The sequence below is a fragment of the Miniopterus schreibersii genome, assembly GCF_964146895.1.
Source record: "Miniopterus schreibersii genome assembly, chromosome: 14".
Taxonomy (NCBI): domain Eukaryota; kingdom Metazoa; phylum Chordata; class Mammalia; order Chiroptera; family Miniopteridae; genus Miniopterus; species Miniopterus schreibersii.
This window is the reverse complement of record NC_138114.1, coordinates 14,422,925-14,446,912: the sequence shown is the minus strand read 5'-3', so window position 1 is coordinate 14,446,912 and position 23,988 is coordinate 14,422,925. Positions and strand designations below refer to the sequence as shown.

The following is a 23,988-nucleotide window of genomic DNA, read 5'->3' as shown; positions in this document are numbered from 1 at the left end:
CTTCTCAATGCCCTATTAAGTGTTTACTTGCTATCATGCCTTCGGACATCTTGTAATTTAATGTTCAACTCTGAGCTAATGTTTTGCTTTTTCTTCCACTTTTTTTCCTGAATTCAAATCAATTTATTGCTTCCTGTTTTTGTTCATTTCTGTTCTTAGTTATTAAGTTTCTGAGTCAGGGTGCTTTTTGCATTGCCAAGGGCTTATTGTTTTAAAAAAACATATCTTTATTGATTTCAGAGAGAGGAAGCGAGAGGGGGAGAGAAAGGTAGAAACATCAATGATGAGAGTCATTGATCGGCTGCCTCCTGTGCACCCCTCACTGGGGATCAAGCCCACAACCCGGGCATGTTCCCTGACCGGGAATCAAACTGTGATCTCCTGGATCCTAGGTTGATGCCCCACCACTGAGCCATGCCAGCTGGGCCCCAAGGGCTTATTTAATGTTATTTAAATAATAAGGAGCATTGGTCAGAATTTTTTTGTTTTATAGTGTGTTTTTTTTCTTTTGGGGAGGTTTGGGCAGTTTCATTGCATAAGGTGATGAATTTTTGTTTTATGTATATTTTTGTACAAACTTCTTGTAGATTTTGTCTTTATTCAGTTTCTTTTTTAGTTTTGGGGTAGATTATAACATTCTTAGTTCAACATAATTCTCTTCTCTTCGTGTAGTGAAGCTCGGTTTATTCAGTAGGCATCCATTTATGACGGAGGTTTGTGTGTGTTCTGATTATTTTGAAGTTTATTTTTTATTTTTTGTCTTTCAGGTTTATACAGTTTTACCACCCAATTGCCAAAAAGAACGTCTGCCTTTTTGTTTTACTTTTTTCTTTTTTGTCCTGCAGAAACTATGCCTCTCAAAACCTGCCTCTTTTAATTACACACGTTTTGAACTCCTCCCCTCTAGTTAGTGCTCTCATTTAGCAGGAAGTGTTTTTAGCATTTTCACACCTAGGGTGGGTTTCTCATTGTGTTAGTTCTTTTAGAGCAATTTTAGGCCAGCTGCTAGCTCCTCTCTTCAGTATTTTTAGATCACCCCTGCTGACCTCAAAGGCTGGTGGCGGGAGTGTGAAACTGCTCACTGGTATTTGATGTTTTCCCTTTTTTAAAATTGAAATTGCTTTAAAGTTGGAGCGTTCCCTCTGTTCGGTTTATGCTGAGGGTGCGGTTTTGGGGATGAGAGGAGGGAGAGAGGAGAGAGAAGAGAAAAGAGAAGAAACAGGAGGAGGAAGGAGAGAGGAAAGATATAGATACATGGGGAACAGTGGCCTTGGCAGCAGACATTGTGTTTGGCTCCCTGCAAACCTTAGGTTTGCTTTTAATAATTCAACTGCCCTGGTTTTTCTGTAGAAAAAAGAAAAGTTGTTTTGTCAGAAGAAGGATTTCTTGTATTCTAGCCTTGGCTTGCTCTTGACTGATTGCATTTTGGCTGTTTCCTAATGATTCTTTTCATCATGTGTCTAGAAAAACCATAAAAATGTACATCTTTATTATGTGGAGATACTGTCTTAAATTTGAATGCCAAGCAGCCTCTTGAAATTACTTCAAAGCTTATGCGTATATAAATTTGTGTATGTGTATATGTGCAGGTTATATGTGCACGTTTTTCATATATGTGTGGTATGTATGTGCATACAACAGTTTGCTTCTCCCTACCTCAGCTATCGGCTCCCAGTGTCACACTCTTTAACTTGTGAACATCGGTCTTTTACTTTAAAAAATCTTGATTTCTAATATTCCATTTTTAATAGACCTTCCTATATTTCCAGGTCTTACTTTAATAGTCATTAGCTCTCATCTGACCTCATCAAAGCTTCAGTCTCCAAGTCATGAATACCTCTCTCCTACATCTTTTTCTCTGTCTTTCCAATTTCTCCTTATGCAGGTAAGAGACTGTCATACATTACTTTAATTCAGTGCTTGTGATCTCAGAAGCTTACAGGGTCAGGCAGAAAACATAAAGAAGACAAACAGGCAAGACAGAACACAGCCAGAACGAGTGGGGATGTGATGAACCAAACGTGCTCCACCTAAAGGCATTCAAATGGTTAGTTTCAATACAACGTGTGAGCCAAACAAAATCTGCCTCTGGGCTAAATTTTTACATTCACCTCTCACCTTGTTTCCATTTATTGCTCTCCTCTAAAACCTCAACTTTTGTTGAACCCACTATCTGCTTCCCCCATGTCTGCATCCAGATTACTTCCCTTGCAGAAGAGAAAATTCTTTACTATTAGGCTGACCGGCTTCACTTTCCATTCACTATCACATCCAGAGGCCAGTGCTCTGCACTGAGCAGCCATCTTTCCACGCTTCCTAGAAAACTTTCTATTTCTTCTTAGAGACAATTCCATATCTCCTCTCCACATACTCTCTTATTAGAATGCTTTTATTTTTTTAAATATGTTTTTATTGATTTGAGAGAGAGACATTGATGAGAGAGAAACATCAGTTGACTGCCTCCTGCACACCCGCTACTGGGGATCAAGCCCCAAACCCAGCATGTGCCCTGACTGGGAATTCAACCAGCAACATCTCGGTGCATGGGACTATGCTCAACCAACTGAGCCACACTGGCCAGAGCTAGAATGCTCTTAGCTGCAGTAATAGAGTCTCAACTAAAAAGAAATCCACTCCCTAATCTCAGTTACCTGTTACAGTACTCAGTTACTCATTACAGTCTACAATCAATTGGGTTTTGCTTACTTTTTAAAAAAATTTCCTTCCACCACAACATAAACGCTTTGAGTACCTCCAGGATCTAGAACAATGGCTGCCATATATTAGGTGCTCAATAAACACTTGTTAAATGAAGACAGTTTCAATATGTTTGAAATTCCAAGAAATCCAGGATAAATCCAGGTGGTTGCAGGTAAGATCTAAAACAGGGCTTGGCCAACTTTTTTCTGTAAAGAGCCAGGTAACAAATATTTCAGCTTTGCAGGCCATACAGTCTCCATCAGGACTATTCAGTTCTGCTAGTACAGCCTGGAAGCAGCCATGGGTAATGCACAATGAATGGCAGTGCCCCTGTCTGGATGACAGCCGTAGCTTACAGACCCCTGGTCTAGATGAACAGTCTTCGCACAAACAAAAATCCTGCACTCACACTGCTACTTGTGGATGCTCAAGAAATTGCATATGTGTGTGTGTATTCACATCTATACTATCTACCAAGAGGCCACATATCAGAGTGGTTGAGAGTATGGACACTAGGGCCAGATTTCTCTGTTCAAGTCTGGGTCTTCCATGTACGTTCTCTGTGACCATGGATAACTCACTGCTCTTTCTGCACTTGTTTTCTATTCTTAAAATAGTGATAATAACTGTCTATGTTGTAGGGGGAAGTGAGGGTTAAATGAGGCGATCTTTGTGAAACATGTAGAACAAAGCTCGGCACATAACTGCTGGACGCATGTGTTGGTTTCTAAGCCCTTTGCACACAATCCCTCATTTCCTTCTCACAGAAGCCCAGTGAGGTAGCTGTTACAAGGTGTGGTAAGTGAGGGATTCTATTTTAAAGACATGGAAACTGGGATTCAGAGACACTAGGTAAGATTCCAGGGTCACACAGTTAGCAAGTGATAGTATTAGAGCCACATAAATACACTTTAGAGATTAAAAGCTTCTGGAGAAAAAGTATAATGCATTTTTCTTACCCAGTGTCAATTTAAAACAAAGATAACCAATATAGATGGGCTTCTGCACTGATTTAAATCATGGCTGCAATTACACTGATACACTTCTCATTAAGAAGAATTTCCTTTCCCTGAGTCTAGGTGGATTTGAGATTGCTTCAACCAATAGAATATGGTGACAGTGATATTATGTGGCTTTTTCCTGTGGGAGTCACTGGGTTGACACATGCCATGGCGTGTGTTCATCCACTGACCTCAGTATACTCCGAAAGGGGAGTCATCTGGCAAAAATGCAGCTTTGCCTGCTGTGTTCAAGGCTCCCATTCAACCAGATATTGTGAAATTTTTTCACACCAACTTGTGCAAAAACAATAGACAGCTCTACGCTGTCCATGAACTGGCTGGTCATCAAACCAGTGCTGAGTCTTGGGTGCTGGCAGAGCTGGACTCGAAATCCCAGAGTTCAAGGTGGTGAGATTCATCATCCTGCCCAGGGTGCTTTTGGAAATATGTGTCTTGGGGTCACATGTTTGCACCAACCAAAACCTGGGGCCATTGGCACTGAAAAGTGAACACAACACAGAAACGATATGCTATGCCCTCTGCTCTGCCCTAGCTACCTTGGCCTTACTGGCACTGGTCATGTCTGAAGGCCATGGTATTGAGGAAGTTCCTGAACTTCCTTTGGTGGTTGAAGATAAAGTTGAAGGCTACAAGAAAACCAAGGAGGCTATTTTTCTGCTTTAAGAAACCTAAGGCCTGGAATGATATCAAAAAGGTCTATGCCTCTCAATGAATGAGAGCTGGCAAGGACAAAATGAGAAACCATTGTCATATCCAGCGCAAGGGACCTTGCAGCATCAATAATGAGCACAATGGTATCATTAAAGCCTTCAGAGATATCTCTGGAATTACTCTGCTTAATGTAAGCAAACTGAGCATTTTAAAAATTGCTCCTGGTGGGCATGTAGGCCGTGTGTGCATTTGAACTGAAAGTGTTTTCCGCAAGTTAGATTGTCTGTATGGCACTTGGTGTAGAGCTGCCTCCCTTAAGAGTAATTCCAACCTTCCCATGCACACGATGCTCAGTAGAGACCTGAGCAGAATCTTGAAGAGCCCAGAGATCAAAAAGCTCTCTGAGCACCACCCAAGAAGGTTCATCATGGAGCCCTGAAGAAGAATCCACTGAAAAGCCTGAGAATCAAGTTGAAGCTACACCCGTATGGAAAGACCATACACTGGAACAACAGTTCACCAGGCGGAGAACCACAGCTCCAGGTGGATAAAGCAGCAGCAGCGTTAGAAGCCAAATCAGATGAGGAGGGGGCTCCAGGCAAGAAGCCTGCGGTGGGGAAGGAAGGAAAGAAGGCTGGTGGCATATATGAAGCAGAAGAAGCCTTTGTGGAAAAAAGACTGCAGCTACCAAGAAACCAGCGGCTGAGAAGAAGCCCTCAGAAAAGAAACTCGCCATAGAAGAAAAGAAGCCTGGGGCATAAACTTAAATTTGTTTATTCCGTAAAGGTCAAATCACTTCAGACAGCTAATTTTGAATAAAAACCTGATCAAAGGCAATGAGAAACATGGGGGGAAAAGTGACACTATGCGATTTACAAAGGGCCACTCAGCTCATGCCTTGTTCACTGGAACACAGTCTCTTAGAAGAACTCTGAGCAGTCACGTAAGAAGTCCAATTCCCCTGAGGCTGCCATGTTGTGAGGAAGCCCAAGCCACACAGAGAGTCCTCACATAGATGCTTACGTCAATAGTTCTGCCTGAGTCTAGTTCTGAAGTCATCACAGCCCACGAGCCAGACATGTGAGTGAGTCTTCAAACAGTTTCAGCCCTCAGCCATGGAGTAACCCACAGCCACTTAATTCTTCCCAGATGAGGCCCCAGACATCATGGAGTAGACAAACCGTCCCTTCTGGGATCTGTCTGAGTTCTTAAACCACAGAATCTATGAGCATAATAAAATAGTTGGTGTTTTATGGGACTAGTTTTAGGATGCTACACAGATATACACAACAACTTCTTTCCAGATCTCCCGAAACTGGAAATATAGTTCAGTTTATCAATGCTGGTCTTCCTCTATTTTGCAGCGGCTTTGCTTTGTGTCTTCCCTGAAAGTCCTTTGAGTGATCCAGCATTAGAAGGAACTGGTATTTGAACCCAGAAGTCTTCCTTTAGAGTAGGGCTGCTGACCCCCACACTCTACTAGGTGATCATAAACAAATCATTTCATTTCTTTTTTTAAAAAAAATATGTTTTTATTGATTTTTAGAGAGAGAGGAAGGGAGAGGGGGAAAAAGAAGAGAGAGATAGAAACATAGATGAGAGAGAAACATCGATCGGCTGCCTCTTGTACTACCCCTACTGGGGACAGAGGCCACGACCCGGGCATGTGCCCTTACTGGGAATTGAACCAGCGACCTCTTGGCACATGGGTCTACACTCAACTATTGAGCCACACTGGCCAGGCTCATATCATTTCTTTGGGTCAGTTTCGTCCTCTAAAATGGTGAGCAGAGCCTGCTTTGCAGGATTGCCATGAGAATCACATAATATCCTGGGTGTAAAACTGCTTTAAAGGAATTTAGACTCCAGACCTTTGGCAAGAGACCTGGAGCAGAGGGCAGTTTTAATCTTCCTGGAGTTCCAGTCTTTCAAAAAAGCATTTGCCCAAACAAATCAATAGTGTTTGTTGATGCCACAGCTATGAGAAGAGCAAGCACACTCTCACCATACACTAGGGGCTCCTAAAACGTCTCTGTGTGTGCAAGTGTCTGTAATTTAATAGTGGGCCTGCCTGGTGATTTTGAAACAACTCAAGTGTCTGACATGAGAGCGAGTGACAGTTCTTGGAACGAGGGCCATGAAATGCAAGTACATTGCAAATCACTCAGTCGTGCTGTCGGGGGAATCATAGTCACCATATATATTTTCTTAAAAGTAGTTTCCCAGCAAACCTTTCATAAAATTCATGGCTGCGACTGACCTCTGCTCCACGCTTGCCTCCAAGCTTCCCTTCCCCCTTAGGTGGAACCCAGGCTTGGATGCACTCGTGCAAACACTGTGGATCGGATGCTGGACGGCCATTGCCAGCACCCTCTCCCTTTCTGCCGCCTCCCGCAGAGCCCAGAAAGCCACTGCTTGCCGTCCCAGCTCCCATGCAGGGAAGGGTAGCCAGTGTCCATGAGAAATGGGCAGCAGTCTTCTGGGAGGCGCTGTTTATAAAATATTTCTCTTTCCTGACATAAGGACGCATGGTGATGGCACGGCCTTTCCCACTTGCTCTTTCTGCGTAATGGATGGAGCTGCAGCATCCCTCTTGTGGCAAAGAGGGACATGTCACAGTGATATCTGCTCTGACATCTTTGAGTCAACCACCTCTCTCTGTAAGAATTTGTGTAAGCCACTGGAGTTATATTTTCTTTCACTTGCAGATGCAGAAAATTCTGATATAAAACTTGGGCCACAGATAATTGAACCACTGTCCTGAGCGAGCTGGTAACTTTTACTCCCCTGCCCCTTCTGAGGAGGGTAGACACAGAAACCCTTGAGTGTAAAGTCGCTTAGAAGCCACACACTTCTGTCCCTCTGTGGCCCCTGGCTTCCGAGACACTCCCTCCACATGCCCCCATAGCTTTGCCGCTCTGCTGATTCCGACGCGATGTTCTGTCTAGCCCGCCGACAGCCTCCCTGATTTTCTCCTGTCTCCCACTGTGGTGCCCTCCCTGTCCCCACACTGCAGCCAGGGGGTCTTCCCATCCATACACGCCTGCTGAAAGCAGCATTTTGGCGCTCACCCATGGAAGTCTGCATTTCTTGACCGTTGAGAAGGCCTTCCATGGTTTGGCCCTTGCGTCTCTCTCTAGCTTCTCCGGAGGTACCTGGGTCTCTTACGCTGCCCCCCCCCCCCAATGTACTCAGCTCCTCAAACTCTTAGCTCCAGTCACACGAAACTTAAAATCTCCTCTCTTGCTATTCTAATCCTTCTTCCTGGGGAACTGCCTCTCACCACAGACTTCTCTGACAGGTGGGCACACTCCACACACTCACACACACACACACACATGCACACTCCGCTCTAGATTTCCTGTTCCTGCCATGGATCCCCAGGGCACTGCACTGCAGCACTTGGAGGGGCAAACACAAAACAGGCAGATATTTTTGTGACTAGATGGTAGGTGACCTCAGGGCAAGGCCTAAGTCTACCTTGCTCACCGCTGCAAGGCCGGGGCGTCAGGCTTTGGTGGTGAAAAGAGGGTGAGGAGACCCTGAGACCACACGGGAGGATGCCACTGGCTTTCTCAAATAAGTTTACAATCCGGTAGGGAGGGGAAACCCATTAGGTTGAAGACCTGGTAAGGTGCAGCTGGCCCGGCTGCCAGGGGAGCCTTTCCTGTTGGACAGGGGGCATTTTGGCAAGAAGGGGACCCCCACAGCTGTGAGGCTCACAGATGCCAAGGCAGCCTTGAAAATTTAGGTCTTACATTCAAAAGGGGGAAGGGAAGGGAGGAAGGAAAGGAGGGAGAGAAGGGAAGGAGGGAGGAAAGGAGGAAGGAAGGAAGGAAGGAAGGAAGGAAGGAAGGAAGGAAGGAAGGAAGGAAGGAAGGAAGGAAGGAGGGAGGGAGGGAGGGAGGGAGGGAGGGAGGGAGGGAGGGAGGGAGGGAGGGAGGGAGGAAGGAAGGAAGGAAGGAAGGAAGGAAGGAAGGAAGGAAGGAAGGAAGGAAGGAAGGAAATCTCTCTGCATTCTCATCTTACTCCAGTAGTGACTGTGGTAGACGACCTGAAGCCCAGAAGTTAGACAGGGCGACTTTTCAGGTGCCAGCTGGGACACTCATGGATTGGTTGGCCCACCAGTCCCCATTTCCCGACTCCTTTCTTTACCTGCTTTTCAGCCAGGCCTGGCCGAAGTGCTGCCCAGTGGGAAGTAAGCGTGGCTGCTCGTGGGACTTCAGGGGGAGCTCTGCTCCACCCAGGCAATAGCCTTCCCTCCGCCTCACTGTGAGCCGCTGCAGCCGCCTTCCCGTCACCGTCAGAAACAGCCGGGACAATCGGGGCAGCCTGCAACATCTCAAATAATGCGCATTTTATTCATCGCGTCACAGGATGTTTTTGTATCGTTGGGCTTTTACTTTTATTCATTTAGGACTTAATCATGAATATTTTTCACAAGTATCAGTTAGATTGTCCAAGTACTATTACATTGAATGAATATGCCACAGTATATTTGACGAGTTTCCTGTTGTGACTAAGCTTTTCACATTTTCTGTTATTTAGACGTGAGGAAAGGAGCATTACAGGCAGCTGAGCACTATGATGGACTGCCGTTGGGGGTTGGTGTTTGGGGGGCACTGATGTGAACACCCTCTGGCTTTCGGAAGACATGATGAATGGGTATGGAGCTGGAAGGGCTTATATCTACGCAGTGGTTATATTTTCTAAGGCACGTTGGATATCCAAACCCGCCTGTAAGGCCCAGGGCCCAAGTGAGCTGAGCAGACAGTCCACCTGTATGATAGGAGTCAGGCCTGGAGCGATCGAGGGCTGGACTAAAATGGAAAAAGTGTCACCTAAGGAGACCAGGGCAGCATAGCTGGTGTGGAGAAAACAGGATGGCCCTTGGCTCAGAAGAGTCCAGATGGCCACCAGAAATGAAATAAATGAAAAAATTTGGACATAGCAGGAATGGAAACAGGAAGATGAGAAATGGCAAATCCAAACAGATATAGTACATTGCGTGGTTCCAGTCAGGGGCTGAAGCACGGACACCCCGTAGACACTGGTCACCCCAGTACAAGATGCCTGGCTACAATGCTGAAGGTGGGTGGGAGAGCTAAAGGACCACCTCAGCTAGATAACTTTATTCTTATTTTGTCATGTTTATTTTTCCAACTTTTAAATGGAGTGAAACTATTTCTATGTGAAAAAATAAAGAGCCGTGCTTGCTGAAGCGGGCAGTGGGAGGGAGGTTGGCCCTGCACTCTCGGTCCCCGTCTGCCACCCCTCCTGCAGCCCTTGGGAATGTTCAGTGCATATCGAGGGCTCACTGACTATCTCATGTCATTTCTCTGAGCAAAGCAGGGCAGGAGCAATTTGCATTCCTCTCTGAGTGTCTTATGAAATCTACTGACGCTCTCTTTAGTAAAAAAAAATAAAAATAAATGCCCAAAAGCACATATTCTTAAAACTTTACCCACAATTTCAGAAAGTTAAGAATCCTACTTAAAAAGTAGGAAAACAGAGATTCAGGGGCCATTCTGCCTTTTCTCGCCTCTGCTATTTATCACTCTGTTCTTTAAAGTTATGTTCTTGGATCCCAGCCTATGACTGGACATCCAGATGTGCAAAGGGGCTCAGAGTGCAGAGCTGAAGTCACTGTGGGGCACTCTTTTCCCACCAGTGAGACTAACATTGCGTGTAGGCAACAGGAGTTAAAGGTCAAAGATGAAGGAATTGGGAGAACATGACTCTTATAGGCCCCCAGCTATGCTGACTGCCCCATAATTGACATGGAAACCTCCTGTTTCCCCATCCAGGCACTGTGACCCCTGTCTTCACACCACTTTCCCCTGGAATCCCCGTGCTCTAGGAGATTGCCCACATTACAGGATATGCCCACGGTCTTTGGACTGGCCCTCAGGCACTCATCCATTTCCCTCCTTTCTGAGCCTCACCCTGCTTTTCCCCGCAAGGATTCTGTTCATCTTCCCTCAAGCCTCGCTCTACCCTGTGAAGATGAGCTCTCTCCTGCGCTGATCTTCATATGGACTCAGCCCCCAACTCACAGCTTTCTCATAAGCTGGGCTCCTTTGCAGTTGTGTTTCTCCATGGGATGAGCCAAAGGTAAAGATTCATGGACTTGGCCTAGGAAGAAAGACTAACAAGTAAATTAAAATGTCAAGAATGGAACTTGATAGAACAGATGACAAGTACTAATGAAGTTCAGGGACAGACAAAAGTAACGAGCTGTATAAGTTATGGCAGAGGTGACAGGGATGCTGGATTTAGGTGGGGCCTTGAAGCCACTACATTTATGGAGCTTACCGTGTGTTAAGCTCTACTAAATATTTCACTACACAAGCTGTTTTAACCCTCACAATAAGCCAGGGGAGGCATTAGTATTAGACTCACTTTGCAGATGAGGAAACTGAAATTCAGAGATATTAAGGAATTTCCTCAATATTACAGAGTCAAGATTAGAACCCAGATCCATCTGATGTCAAAGCTATTTCCAGTCTCCAGAACATGTGATTGATAGTGCCTAGCACATAGTAACTGCCCTATCAATATTTGTTAAATGAGTGAATGCATGCATACAAGCATAAATGAATGAATGAATGAATGAATGAATGAATGAATGAATGAATGAGTGAGTGATGTGAGGATAGGAAGGTTCATATAACTTGTAATATGGATTAAACATCCAGGGTGGACGGGGGAAGCTTCAATGAAGAAGCCGATTGTCCAGCTACTGAATCACTGATATTTATTGAATGTTTTCTATGTGCAAAGTGCTTTAACACTTCAGGACAATCTTCTTGAAGTCAACGGAAATACTGAGCACTGGACACCTGCCTGGCCCTCTTGGGCCTTCAGGATGGCAAATTATCCTCAAGCGTTCGCAGCGCAGTTGCAGAAGCCAGACCTGCAATGTACTTCACACCATGGGTAGGGCTATCCGGGGGTTTAATTTACCTACTCTCTACTTACTGTCCACAACCATGAGCCATCCATCAGGAGTTAGATCTCTTTGGCTCTGGGGATTCTGGCGTGATCGATGGGCTCTGAGTACAGTAGGAACCCACCCGCCCCCCTTCCCAGCTTCTCACAAACTCCTGGCGATAGACTCTCATATAGTGTGAGCAATTTACAGTATAATGAATTTGTTTTATTCTGGTTCCGTCTGGGCACCACGGCCCCTGCTCGCCTTCCTGTTGTTTTATTTACTCCTCCGTCGTTCTCATTTTTGTAGCTATTCCTGTTAGCTCTTCTTTTCTATAAGGTCATCCCGAGGACAGGATGTTGCAGTGGCCAAGATGAGTTGTGAACAAGTGAAAACCAGGTGTGTGCTGGTGATTCTCTCTCTTCTTAGGGCCTCTCTGAAATCTGGCCCGTAAAGAAAAAATATCACACACTCAAGATTTAGAGCCCAAATTCCGATTTTGAGGTTGGTGTCATTCAGACGAATGCCCCTGAGCCAGGCACAACAGAGCAGTTACTGGGAGAGATAAGGTGATTCAGTGCCATACCTCAGTGAGCTGTAACTCACAGGGGTGGGGGGAGGCATTTTTGTAACCACTAAAATGTGTAAGGCCAGCCTCGGCCCTATATATTGCTGTTTTCCACAATGGCTGTTTCCTGGGAAATCCATCTCTTTCACCACGGGATGCTAGGGGCATTGAGAATTAGTCAGTTTGCTATACTGGCCTTGTTAACACTAGTGGCAGGACATTAATACAGGATAATAGTAATCACATTGGTGTTAAATATTTGCAGTGTTAGGGCCATAGCATTGAATCCCAATCCACTCCATTTGATTAATAGCAATGCTGATGGTGGCACCAGGGAAGATGGACTCCCCAGCTTTCTTGGCCAGACAGTATAAAGACTCCAGTTCTAAATGCTTCATTTATATGTGAATACAATTAAGATTCGCTTCTAATTATTTCTGGCACATGCTCTTTAATGCAGAAGACTTTCAGTCACAGTGGTTAAAGGGTAATGCATCATAACAGGTTACAACCTCCCTGAAGATTTCTTGATTGACATAAAAATATTTTTTCCCTTCCAACTGATTGGCACTATGGCAGGTGCAAAGTGATGGCCCAGCTTCTGGCTGTCCATTACAAGATCTTAAACCAAGAAGGACGTGGCTTTAATAATTAGCTGGACTGTGGATGGTGTTCTTTCAGGGGCTAGGGTACCTCAGGGGTGCTAGGACAATTTTTCAGTTGAGTCTCTTAGTGTAAATAACTTGAGAAACTGATTTTAAGAATTTCTGAAGTGTTGTGTTTTTTTTTCTTGAATGACATAACTGGAAACATAGGTGTACAGTGAATTCAAAGAATGAACTCTAGCTAGAAGTAGAAAATTTGCCAGTCAGAAGTTTGTCTTTGCCAAAATCTTGCGCAAAAAGGTGGGAAAATGTGTTTACCTTCCAAAATGGGACCGTATATTTTAGCCATTCATTGGGACATGGAACCTATGTTGTGTCTCGAGAACTAGGACACACTGTAGTCAGTGGGTATGCTTGGGGAAGGTTGCAGAACGGACATCCCACTGTGCTCCCCAGCGCTATCTGCCGGGAGGACAGGATTTCCTAGACCTTCCATGGCTCACCTCCCAGACTCTTGCAGCTTGCTCTCTATGGCTGCTGTGGTTTGAACAGAAAGTCTTCACATGTTTGTTCACTGAAGTGTTGGAAGTTTTGGAGGCAAGAAAACCATGGAGTTGTAGTCCACTGGCTCCTCAGGAACAAGGACCTGGATTTTCTCTGTGTGTCAGCCAGATGAGCCAACAGAAGAAGGGAAGTTTTATTAGGTGAAGATGATTTTAACATTCCAGAAAGGCAAATGGTTATGTTTTTGCTTAAAAAGTGTCCTGGGCATTCTTGTTCAATGTGAGTGGTTGAGCCAACAGCTCTTAGTCTTCTGGCCTTCAAGTTCTCCACCCAACGACACCCAACAAAAATTCCCAGAATGTTTGCTATGCATGATGATGATAGAACCCAAAGAGGAAAATGGGCTTCCAAGGAGCTCACTTTGTAATTGGGAAATAAGGTGTAACTCATGTACCGCAGCATTGAAACTGCATTTAGCTCATGGGGAGGAAGCCCGAAGAAGGGACTGATTAATTTCCCCGGGAGGGAAAGATGATCTACAGGGTCAAGAAACGCTTACCAGAGGAGTTGATATTTACGCTGAGCTTGAAAAATGAGTGTGATTGTGCCAGGTGGAAAATGAAGGGGCTTGGGTGGGAAAGGGGCACTCCCAGCCCCAGTATGCCACAGGGGGGCATCACGTGACCTTCACCCATCAGGACTGTCCCACCAGGTCGAGAGGAGAGCAGCAGCAGCAGAGCCTGCATGTGTCCATCCTTTACCCAGGATCTGTTTACTGAGAATCTACTGCCTCACAAGCACTGGGCCGTGCAGTAAACACCATGGTGGGGTGGACAGTGTATTGATGTTTAGCTTTTTCTCTTTCCCTTTTTCTTCTAATTTTTTCTATTATGAATGTGATACTATGATAGGAACCCACTGCTATGTGTAATGTATACTGTTATACATATATAGGAAAGTAACTTCTAAGAAAATTAAAAGAATTTGTGTTTTATATTAATTTTATTGTTGCCAAGCAGAAGGGGTCTGCTGAAGTAAGGAAGGGAGGATTGACGTATTTTAAGAGTAATATATATACATTTTCAAACTTCTAATTTTTTAGTAGTAATAAATTTCTTGTGTCACATCACAATTGGCACCCCTCAAGTTTATTTTTATAACACCTCTGCTAGGCACTGATTTGGGATGTGGGTGAAGGACAGAGGGAAAGGAAACTGAGGATTAGTGATGGACATGAAGGTTGCCACTAGATAGCTCATGCCTTTAGCACCATTTCTTATAGGGAGTGAAGCACCGTTGGAAGTACTTACACTGAGGAATGGCACGATCTCATGTAACTGTTAGAAATACGATATTGTCAGAGGATGGACAGAGGGGACTTTTAGGGAGACAGCACTGGGTGCTGATCTGGACTAGAAGAGGGTGAGGTGTCTGTGGGTGTTCAGCGGGACTGTGAGAGGTAGAAAATTTTGAGAGGTAAACACATAACAAGGGAGGAACTAACTACCAGATTTTAAAGAAAAGGCAAGAGAAGAAAAGCCATTGAGGAAAAGACAAGCAGTCGGAAAGGTAGGAGAAATAAGGGAAGGGAACAAATATTTATCTAGTATCTATTTCAAATCAGAGGATACTCTGAACTTAGCCTGTGTGACAGCATCTCATCTTCACAGTAAGCGAAAAATAATCTCATCCCACTTTGTGCGTGTGGTTGAGAAGTTTTGAAATATTAACTGACATTTTTCCTGCAGTTTCTTTGTACCCATTAGCTTTTCTCTTGCGGCACCCATTGACTCTTAGACTCAGAGAACGACTGTTACCAAAGAAAGTAGGAGAGAAAGGCTTTTGATTTTAAAGAGCCTGGATGTTAATTTTCAAAAATAAATAGCTTTAGAGAATTTGAACACTAAGTGGGTTGTGTCTCTGATTCTGAGGTAGAGCCCTGGAAAGAAGGAAGGCCTCGTAGAAATGGCACCCTGGTGTGTCCAGGGTAATGAGATATAGGCAGCCTCACAGGCTTCCGCAGTCTTGGCCACGTGCAAGAGCAGTAGACAAATTCAAGTTGAGAGTAGCACGCACATGAGAACCCCTCCAAGTCTTTTACAGCCTTTATGATGAAGCCAGAAAGCAGCAGACTGGCTTCAGTACACCCAGGAAGGGCACGAAACTAGCTCAGATGGAGTTAAGAGCGACGAGGCCTTGGGTTCAGGAATGAGGCATGACGCAGGGGCAACCCGCAAGGATTGACAACGAAAGACCAGATGGGATTGTGCATCTCAGCAGATGTGAGTATGGATGGACCCTGTCTAATCCAAGATCAGAAATCCTCAACAAAGAGCCTTGGGAAAAGAAAGAGAAGCCCTAAAAATGACTGAGATTGAGAATTTGCTCCCTAGCTTAATGAGGGCTTTAAACATTGGAATAAAATAAAGGAAGTTATGTTTCTCACACTGCTATATTTGTGATCAAAGATTCATATCTACAGTAATCAGTAAAACTGCTTTTAGGAGAAGTGGTTAAGGTGATTTCCAAAGGCCATGCAGGTAGACAGTGATGGAGCTTGTCATAAGGTTAGGTCTGCCTGGCTCCCGGATCCTTGCTCTGGCTACTACTCTATTTGCATTGCACATTCCCATTTTCTAGAGTCAAGAGAAAAAATGGTCAGCTGTGTCAGGCTTTGGGGGCTGACTAGGAGAAGGTCCCTAACTTTTCTCACATTTATTTCCCCATGATGCTGAGGGCACATGATAGAACAAGTCAGCTGACCACCAGACCCAGGTTTCATCTGTAATCCTGCCATTGTCCCACTTACTTCAATAAGCTAGCAGTGACGTCACTACTTCCACACATGAAGGGAAAGGTTAGAGTTGGATCAACACATATAAAAGAGTTTATATTTTGCAGTAGTTTTTGTTGTTGTTGCCAAATAGAAGAGGTCTGCTAAAGAGGAGAAAGGAAAAAATTAAGGTTTTTAAAATATTTGTATAATGAAAATTTACTATATGCCGGGAGCTGTATGTTAGTGGTACTGAAAGTGTGGCCCATGGACCAATATCACTAATATCACCTGGAAGCTTGTTAGAGCTACACATTTTTAGGCTCCACCCCAGATCTGCTGGATCAGAATATCTTGAAATGGGGCCCAGATATATGTGTTTTAATAAACCCCTCATTAGCTATGTGCACATTGAACTTCATGAAAGGCTGCTATCGAAATATGAAAAGCAGTTGATGAGGAAATAGATTATGGAGAAATATGGACCCAGATTAAGCTGGAAATCACAAGCATGTGAAGTAGCCCATCATCATGGTTAGATTCTTACATGAGCTCTTGATGGCCAGCTTGGAGACAGATTTAACGAGAAGGGTGGGTGTGTTCATGTAAGGTACATGAAATTTGCAGGATGCATGAGCAAAAAATCAAGATGAACCTGAGGAATCTAATAGTGTGGTTGATTTGATTAAGCACATTAACCACATGAGTAGAGTAGAAATGATCCTAGGATGGAGAGGATTGGTGAGGATCCTTGGCCTGGAGTAAGGGATTTAATGATGTCATGGTGTCTAAATGTCACTTACTTGCAGTGAATGACAGGAGAAGTGGGAGGTTGTTCAGGTGGAATGGATGTAAAAGACAAGGGAGGTGTTGTCCTGTTAATCACAATTGATTCTGTGCTTTTTCTGATATCACTAGGAGGTCTGGTCACCTGCAATATGGAAACAAATTACTGGGGAAAAAAGAAAAATAATCCCCTTCCTATAAGCTCTTTATTGCCTTTATTCCTCTGTATTTCACCTCCCTTCACCTTCCTCAAATTCCCTCTTTTCCTGGAGATGAATAAATCTGCACCCAGTTCCAGCTCCCCACCTGGGAGGTAAAATGGGGCTTCAGGATGTGCACACGCACAAGCCTCGCTTCTCCACAAGAGAATTCTTTTCTTTGCCTATCTAGAGAAATCCCTTGGCTTCTGTGTGTTGTGCTACACCACTGTCATTACCAACAGTGGTGTCATTTTGATGTGCTCTGTGAGGCAGTGGGTGCTTTGAAGTTGAAAGATAGAACAGACATGGATAAATAGCACTCTGCGCACACTGCTATTGCACCATTATTGCCAGCAATTATTTCACCGAGTGACACATCTGATAAAAAGTCAGCCACCTTCCTCCAGGAAGCGTCTCAGTAGCTACAGCTAGGGACTTCTGCCTGATTTTTTTTTTTTAACAGGTAGAACTTGTTAATTTTGTCGAGCCTTGCGCTTCCTCCTCTGTGGTTTAGTCTCTGTTTCCCAGTCAGGGTCAAGGTTCCCCATACTGGCTTTGCAGGAGCCAGCGCAGGTTCAAGGCTGTTTCCTGGGATGGGCTCTGTAGTGGCCTTGTGATTGGTCTTTGCCAGGTTTTCCTTTGCTCAGTTCCTCCTCAGCCTGTCATTGTCCTTGACGGTTCTCCTTCTCTGGCTTTGGAAATGCAGATGACATCTTAGAAACTGAACAGCTATGTCTAAGGAAGACAGCATTTGATGGGCTGTTATTCTGATGATCACATACAACACTACGTGCATGGCATTGTCTTAGGTAGCCAGCAATATTGACTCACTTGATCTTCATAATGATGATTGTAGGTATTATTAACAGCCTCATTTTTTCAAATGTGGAAACTGAGGAACCGAGGTGAAACAGCGGCCACGCCGCTCATGGTAAGCAGGGCGGGATTCAAACCCAGGCAGTTTGTACAGAGAGGACACAGCTGCCTTGCTGGCTGTGCTATGCTGTGTGGAGGGTCTGGCCTGGCGTCGGTGTTGGTGTGGGGGGGCCTGGGGGGAGGGTGGTGGTGTACACAGTGAGACGTCAGAGGAGGTGGACTTGGGCTCTCTGAGGTTTGCACTGAGATCTGTCCCTCAGCTCTTGTTCTGTTGAGATAGTGTCTCAAGTGGCTTGAATAATGACTTCCAATCACACAAGAGCCGCTGTGTTTGGGGTCACTATAGCTGGAACCGGGACAATTAGCTCCTGGTTAGAAAATTGTACATGGTGGGGCTAGATACACCCATGGATGGGGAGGTAGATCCAGTTCCAGTGCCGGTGATGGAGTAAAAGCCCACCTGTAACTGCGCTCATGCAGCTGAGAGAGGCTCCGGGACATGTGAGTATGGGGTGAGGGCCGGAGTGGTGGGGTCCGGGGCTGGGAGGGTTATTACTGGAAGACCTTCTTTGGAGTTGGCTGCTTAATGGTTAATGGTTGGTTCTGTGGCCCACACTTTAGTCTGGCTCAGTTCAAAGAGGAATGTTTTCTAAAATCCCTCCGCCTCTGTCTCCAAGCTTGGCGTCAGAGCTGCTTGTCCGGGCAGTCCACATCAGCGTACGGTTCCTATTTCCCCCCAAATAACTTATTATTTAGCTACATTTTCTGCTTCAAGCTAAGATATCAGCGCCTGAAGGTTTCGCCCAGCCTGATGCCCTGGCATGACTTAAGGACTACATGTGGTCTATTAGATGGCCCTTTGGGGATATTAGTGAAGGCTGAACTCTTTTCTGTCACCTGGAATTGAGGAAGTGTGGCTTCAGCCAGCTTTTCACTATAAATGTGGTGGAATATTATTACCTGCTCACCCCTTTCTTTCCCTTTCCCATCCCTACTCCTACTTGGAAACTGGGCTTTGGTAAAACAGGCAAAGAAGCAGACCGTTACCCTAAGACGCTTAGTTATGTTGAAAATGTGGTGGGGCAAAGGGTTATTGTCCTTGTAGGTGTTTCAAATGTCAGTTAATTGTTGGTGTGAGGCATATGCCAAAATCCCCACTAATTTCTAATATGGATTTAAAAGGGAACTAAGAAGTTGAATTTTCACAAGTGTACTGAGAAACCAAAGGAAAGAAATCATTGAGTTACAAGGAGATGGCAAATGTGAATTCAAAGCTACAGACTGAAACCAAAACAGAGGTAACCCAAGCATTTGTGTGACCCCAAGTGAGCAGACTAAAGAATGGGTGGGACCCAAGGATCTGGGGAGAGTCGGTTCCTCAGCCTCCGGGTCTTGAGGCAGGGGACGGAGTAAAGAAGAAATAGCTATTGGGTAAAAAAACTGTCTGCCATCAATTGTTTAGGTGACATTTGTATCCATTCTTCCTTTCTGTGTCTTGCTCTTTTCCTCTAGGAAAACTACCTCCTACACTTTGGGGACGTGTTTTCCAAGGAGGTGTAATACCCACTCCCCATCCAGGAGTGGACATTTGATCCAGAATAAGGAATATATAGCCATAGACTTTTTCTAAAACAATCATGACTGGCAGGCTGCCCAGCTGGTCAGTTATGGCCTGGAGCAGCTCTTCGCCATCTCCCTCATCGCAGTGGGAGGGCTCGTCTGCCAAGGAAGCCAGCACAGAGGAGAGCAGAGTCTGGGGACCCAGACAAAATCCTATGTCATTTAAGCACCTGGATCACGTTGCATCTGAAGCCACCACTGGGCTTTCCGACTCATAAGCAAATAATTCGCACCTTTGGTTTAAAATAATTTTAGTTATGTTTCTGTTCTTTGCAAATGACTAATAAAAACTGCATCCACTCCTTTAAGGCCATAATCAGTTTATTACTAAAAGTGTTTTTGTTTCTTTACCAGCATCGAGATGACACACACAGCATTACTAGGAAACACACGTGTACGGTTCCAGCGATCAGCAAATGTTTTCTTAAAGTGCCAGAGAGTAAATATTTTAGGCTTTGTGGACCAAGATGCAAAACTGACAAATTACATATATCGCTGTTTAAAGTGGAGCCATTTAAAAAGCATAAAACCGTTCTTAGCTCCCAGGCTACAAAAAAAGTCAGCTACCTCTATTTGGCCTGCAGGCCCAACAACAACAAAACAAACTCCGACACATCTTCCTTTGAACAGTCTTTCTGTTTCTGTCACCGAAGAAAGCGTTCGTTTCATTTTTATGCGCCAGGACTCAGCCCGCGTGTCCTCTCGCCACGGAGCTGCTGTGACGCACCAGCCTGGGTCTGCGTCCCTCTTGGGCTCGGACCCCACCAAGCTCGTAGCCTTTATTTCTGTGCCATCAACATTCTGACTTGTTTAAATTTGTGAAACTGCAGACGTAAACACTGATGTAAAAATATTAAAACAAACACTTGTGAAACGTGTGTAAAACCGAACATAGCAGCTAATTCATTACCAATGCATTCGAGGCCCATTTTGTACCCTTCCCAAAACCGGTTTCCTCCCTTCTCTACAGGTGCCTACTGCCCGGAACCTGGCACCTGCCATTCTATTGCATATTATAATTTTATACTACCTACAGCAATTCTTATCTATCTGGGTATAACATGGTTAAATAGGTGTAAAACTTGATATAAAATGCATGGGTCCTAAAATTTGCTCCCCCCCCCTTTTTTTTTTACCTGAGGACTGTGTCTGTGTGAGTCATCAAAGGTGATTTATGTGGCTACAGGTCATTAACTGTTACTCTCTATTGAAATACTTTTGATGAATATACCGCAATCTGTCTGTTTTCCTGTTGATGGACATCTAGATTACTACCATTTTTTTTTCCTATACAAAAATGTGATTTTCTGAAAAGATTTTGCCTGCCTCTCTGTGCTCATCGGGGAGGGTACCTCTGTAGAACCTACACAGGAGAAAAATGGTGGATGGTAGGTTGTGCCCATCTCCAAATATACTGGAGATGATGGGGTGAAAATTCCCCTGTGCTTTTAACTTGCATTACTGAGATAACTACTTAAGTTGAATGTTTGCATCAGCACTTCAAGTTTCTGCTTTATATGTTTTAAATTCATATCTATTATTCATTTTCTTCCATTGGATTGTGGTCTTTCTTATTGATTTGGGGGGAATTTTTTGTATATTCTACATATCTGTTCTTGTTGACTATATTTGTTTCAAAAAACTTCTCTTAATATGTGATCTATATTTTTACTGTTGCTTTTACTATTGCTATACTTTTTTTTTCAGTTAAGGCGACTTCTTAATTTTAAGGCAGTTAAGTGTATTTTTTCTTTTCTCTTGTGGTTTATACTTTTTTGTGGCTGGACAAAGACCTTCCTGAGGAAGACAGTGTCCAAAATGGTGACGAGAGGAGTTATGCAGAACCTCTCCTGAGTGAAATAACTGGCAAACATTATTAAAAAGAAAACATTTAAATTCTCTGCACTTTGTTCTAGGGGCATACGGTAAATGAAGTGACACTTGTTCAAGAAAGTCTACAAAATTTTGGTTAAGAACAGTGAGGGTCTGTGGTGCCAGGGCCATGACCCACCGTCTCCTCCCCGTCCCCAGCCCAGCGGGATGGGAGCACTACTCTGTTGGGTTTGGTCTAGAAGGTGAGTGTCCATCTCCAGCCAGTTCTCTGTCAAAGGCTACTGTCTCTCTCTATCAGAGGCAGGTCACCTTTTCTGGTTACCATTTTTATGCAACATACTTATAGGTTTTACTTTTCCATCATAAGTCTTGTTTAAAAATAAAGTTAGCCCATTTTATATACTTATATAATATGTTCAGTCTTAAATTTGCCATCTTATTTTCTATATTTTATTTTTATTTTTCTCTTTCTTTATTTATTTTTCCATCACCATTTATCCCCCCCATACCCTTCTCCACCTCCACCCATCCCCTACCTCCCACAATCAACACACTGCCCGTGTCCATGAGTTTTTGGTTAATCTTTCACGGTATGCCCATGTTTGCTTCACTTTGTGGAGTGTTTCACTTATGAAATTTATACACACACACACACACACACACATACACACACACATCCCATTTTTATTTCCATTGGTTGTCCTTTGACAGCATATTTTTTTCTTTGATATAGTCAAAGGTTGTTTGGATTTTCATGAGCAAGGAGAAATATCTAATCTACAGAACACAATCCCTAAGACTCTTGGTTTTGGCCTCATATTTTATTCCACCCACTTTGTCAATGATGTCCCCTCAGGAGAGCATCACCCTGCTCTATCAGAGAGAAGGAAAATCCAGAGATGGGAAAAAGAGGAAACAAGTTGAATGTCATAAAAAATGAGTGGCTTTTTAACTTGGGTATATGCATAATACAGAATAGTAATATCGTGTATCTTTTTATCATTATAATTTAATATTTAAAAGGAAAAGTTAAATTTATGTCTATTAACTCTGAGGGAATATATTTATATACTTTAATTAAGAAAAGCAGGTCGCATATTCATAGTTATAGTATGAGCTCTGTTTTGCAAGATATATATCTATACATTGTTAAACATTTCTCCAGATAATTTTACTTCTTCACCTATCTTAACATCCCTTTCACAGTTGAGGGTGTTGAGAGGGTAAGAGGTGTGAAGAAATTACTTCATTCACTTGTCATTGTTTGTGGTGAGCATGTGCTATTTTTGAAATTTTAAAGACAAATTTAATGAACAAATTAATGAAATTTACAACTTTCTAAAATAAATTGTATAGGAAGGTCAGCAAGCAGAAAAACATAAATGGAAAAATTGGCAATAAAAATGTGAAAAAATGCTTAACTTTGTTCATAATTTACAAGTTCAAGTGACAGTGAAAATCCACTTTCCACCTCTTAGCTTGGCCCACTATTTGGTGGCTGCTCTGTGATCACTTCTGTTTTTTGTTTGCTTGATCTAGGACCCATCTAATGAAAGAGGTGATCCCACCCCAGCCTAATACATAACTTTATACCCGTTTCTGGTTATTATTTGGGGGGATGGGTGTGGGACCCCAGTGAGACCTAAAGGGTACTATACTAGGTACCTTAGGACGCATTTCCTCTATAATAAAAAGGTCCCATAGAGAAAACGCCCTCTTCTCTTTCACAGGACACTGTCGTGCCTTATGTGACTGCAAAAATAACTGCAGTCATTGTGTGCCCCTGAGCACAGCCACCAGGAACATGCTGAAGGCAGCGGGCACAAAAGCCTGGTAAAGATGGCACATTCCTGCATGAGCCAACCGTGCCTGGCTCCCTCTGGCCTTCTCACTTCATAGATGATAGGCACGTGCCCTAGCCACGCTTAGCTGGGCCTTCTGTCACTGCAGTCAAAAGTGCCCTGGTTGGTGTAATATCCCACGTCGAAGGGGGTACGAAAAGCCAGAGACTCAGTGATAGACGCTGGAACTATGATTTAAGACACCCTCTTTGGGGGGATAATTTGGCAGTATCAAATATAATTAAAACGGTTTTGAAGATGACAGAACAATTCCAGTTTGGGGAATTTATACTAGTGTTATATTCACATCTGTGCACAAAGATACATGCACAGGACATTCTCTGAGGCTGTGGGCGAAACAGAAGACTGAGAACAACCTAAATGGTAGTAGGTAAGAAAAAGGCTAAATAAATTAATTTTTTCCCCCTTTAAAAAATATATATTATTGATTTTAGAGAGAGAGGAAGGGAGACGAAGAGAGAGGGCAACACTGACCTGCTGCTTCCTGCAGGCCCCCAACTGGGACTCAAGCCTGCACCCGGGCACGTGCCCTGACCAGGAATTGAACTGGCAACCTCTCATTGCACAGCACCATGCCCAACCAGCTGAGCCGCACTGACCAGGGCTAAATTACTTTTTAAATGGAATACTATGTAGCCCTTAGAAAGACGGATGGATGGGTAAAAACAATCTGAACAGTATATTGTTTTTAAAAAGCCATGCAGCATGTGTATAAAACATAGCATGCTATGCTTAAATCATGCTTGAGTAGGCATGAACTATTTCTGGCAGGGGGTGCAAAAGTAACATTAAACGTGACTGCCTGTAAGCAGGGGAGCTCGGTGACTAAGACAGGACAGGAAGGAGACTTACTTTTATTGTTTACTTAATTCGTACTTTTTAAATGTGTCCCACTAGTATGCATGATCTATTTTAATTCATTTGTTTTGTTTTAATGAATGAATGGATAAAGATCTGTGAAAGGCATATCCTTTCTTGGGACGATCCCTTGATGAAAAAGACTGCAAACGAGAGTAAGGCCATGATCCAGCCAGTGTTGCCCAGTCGAGGCCTG

The 23,988-nt window shown here is 43.8% G+C and overlaps 1 pseudogene across 1 annotated transcript; it reads left to right on the top strand.

Annotated features, from left to right (window-relative positions):
* The first annotated feature begins 3,869 nt into the window (after positions 1-3,869).
* LOC308566916 (large ribosomal subunit protein uL4 pseudogene) lies at positions 3,870-5,134 on the top strand (annotated as a pseudogene). The gene has a single exon. The product of its transcript is annotated as a large ribosomal subunit protein uL4 pseudogene (transcript).
* Positions 5,135-23,988: the final 18,854 nt, after the last annotated feature.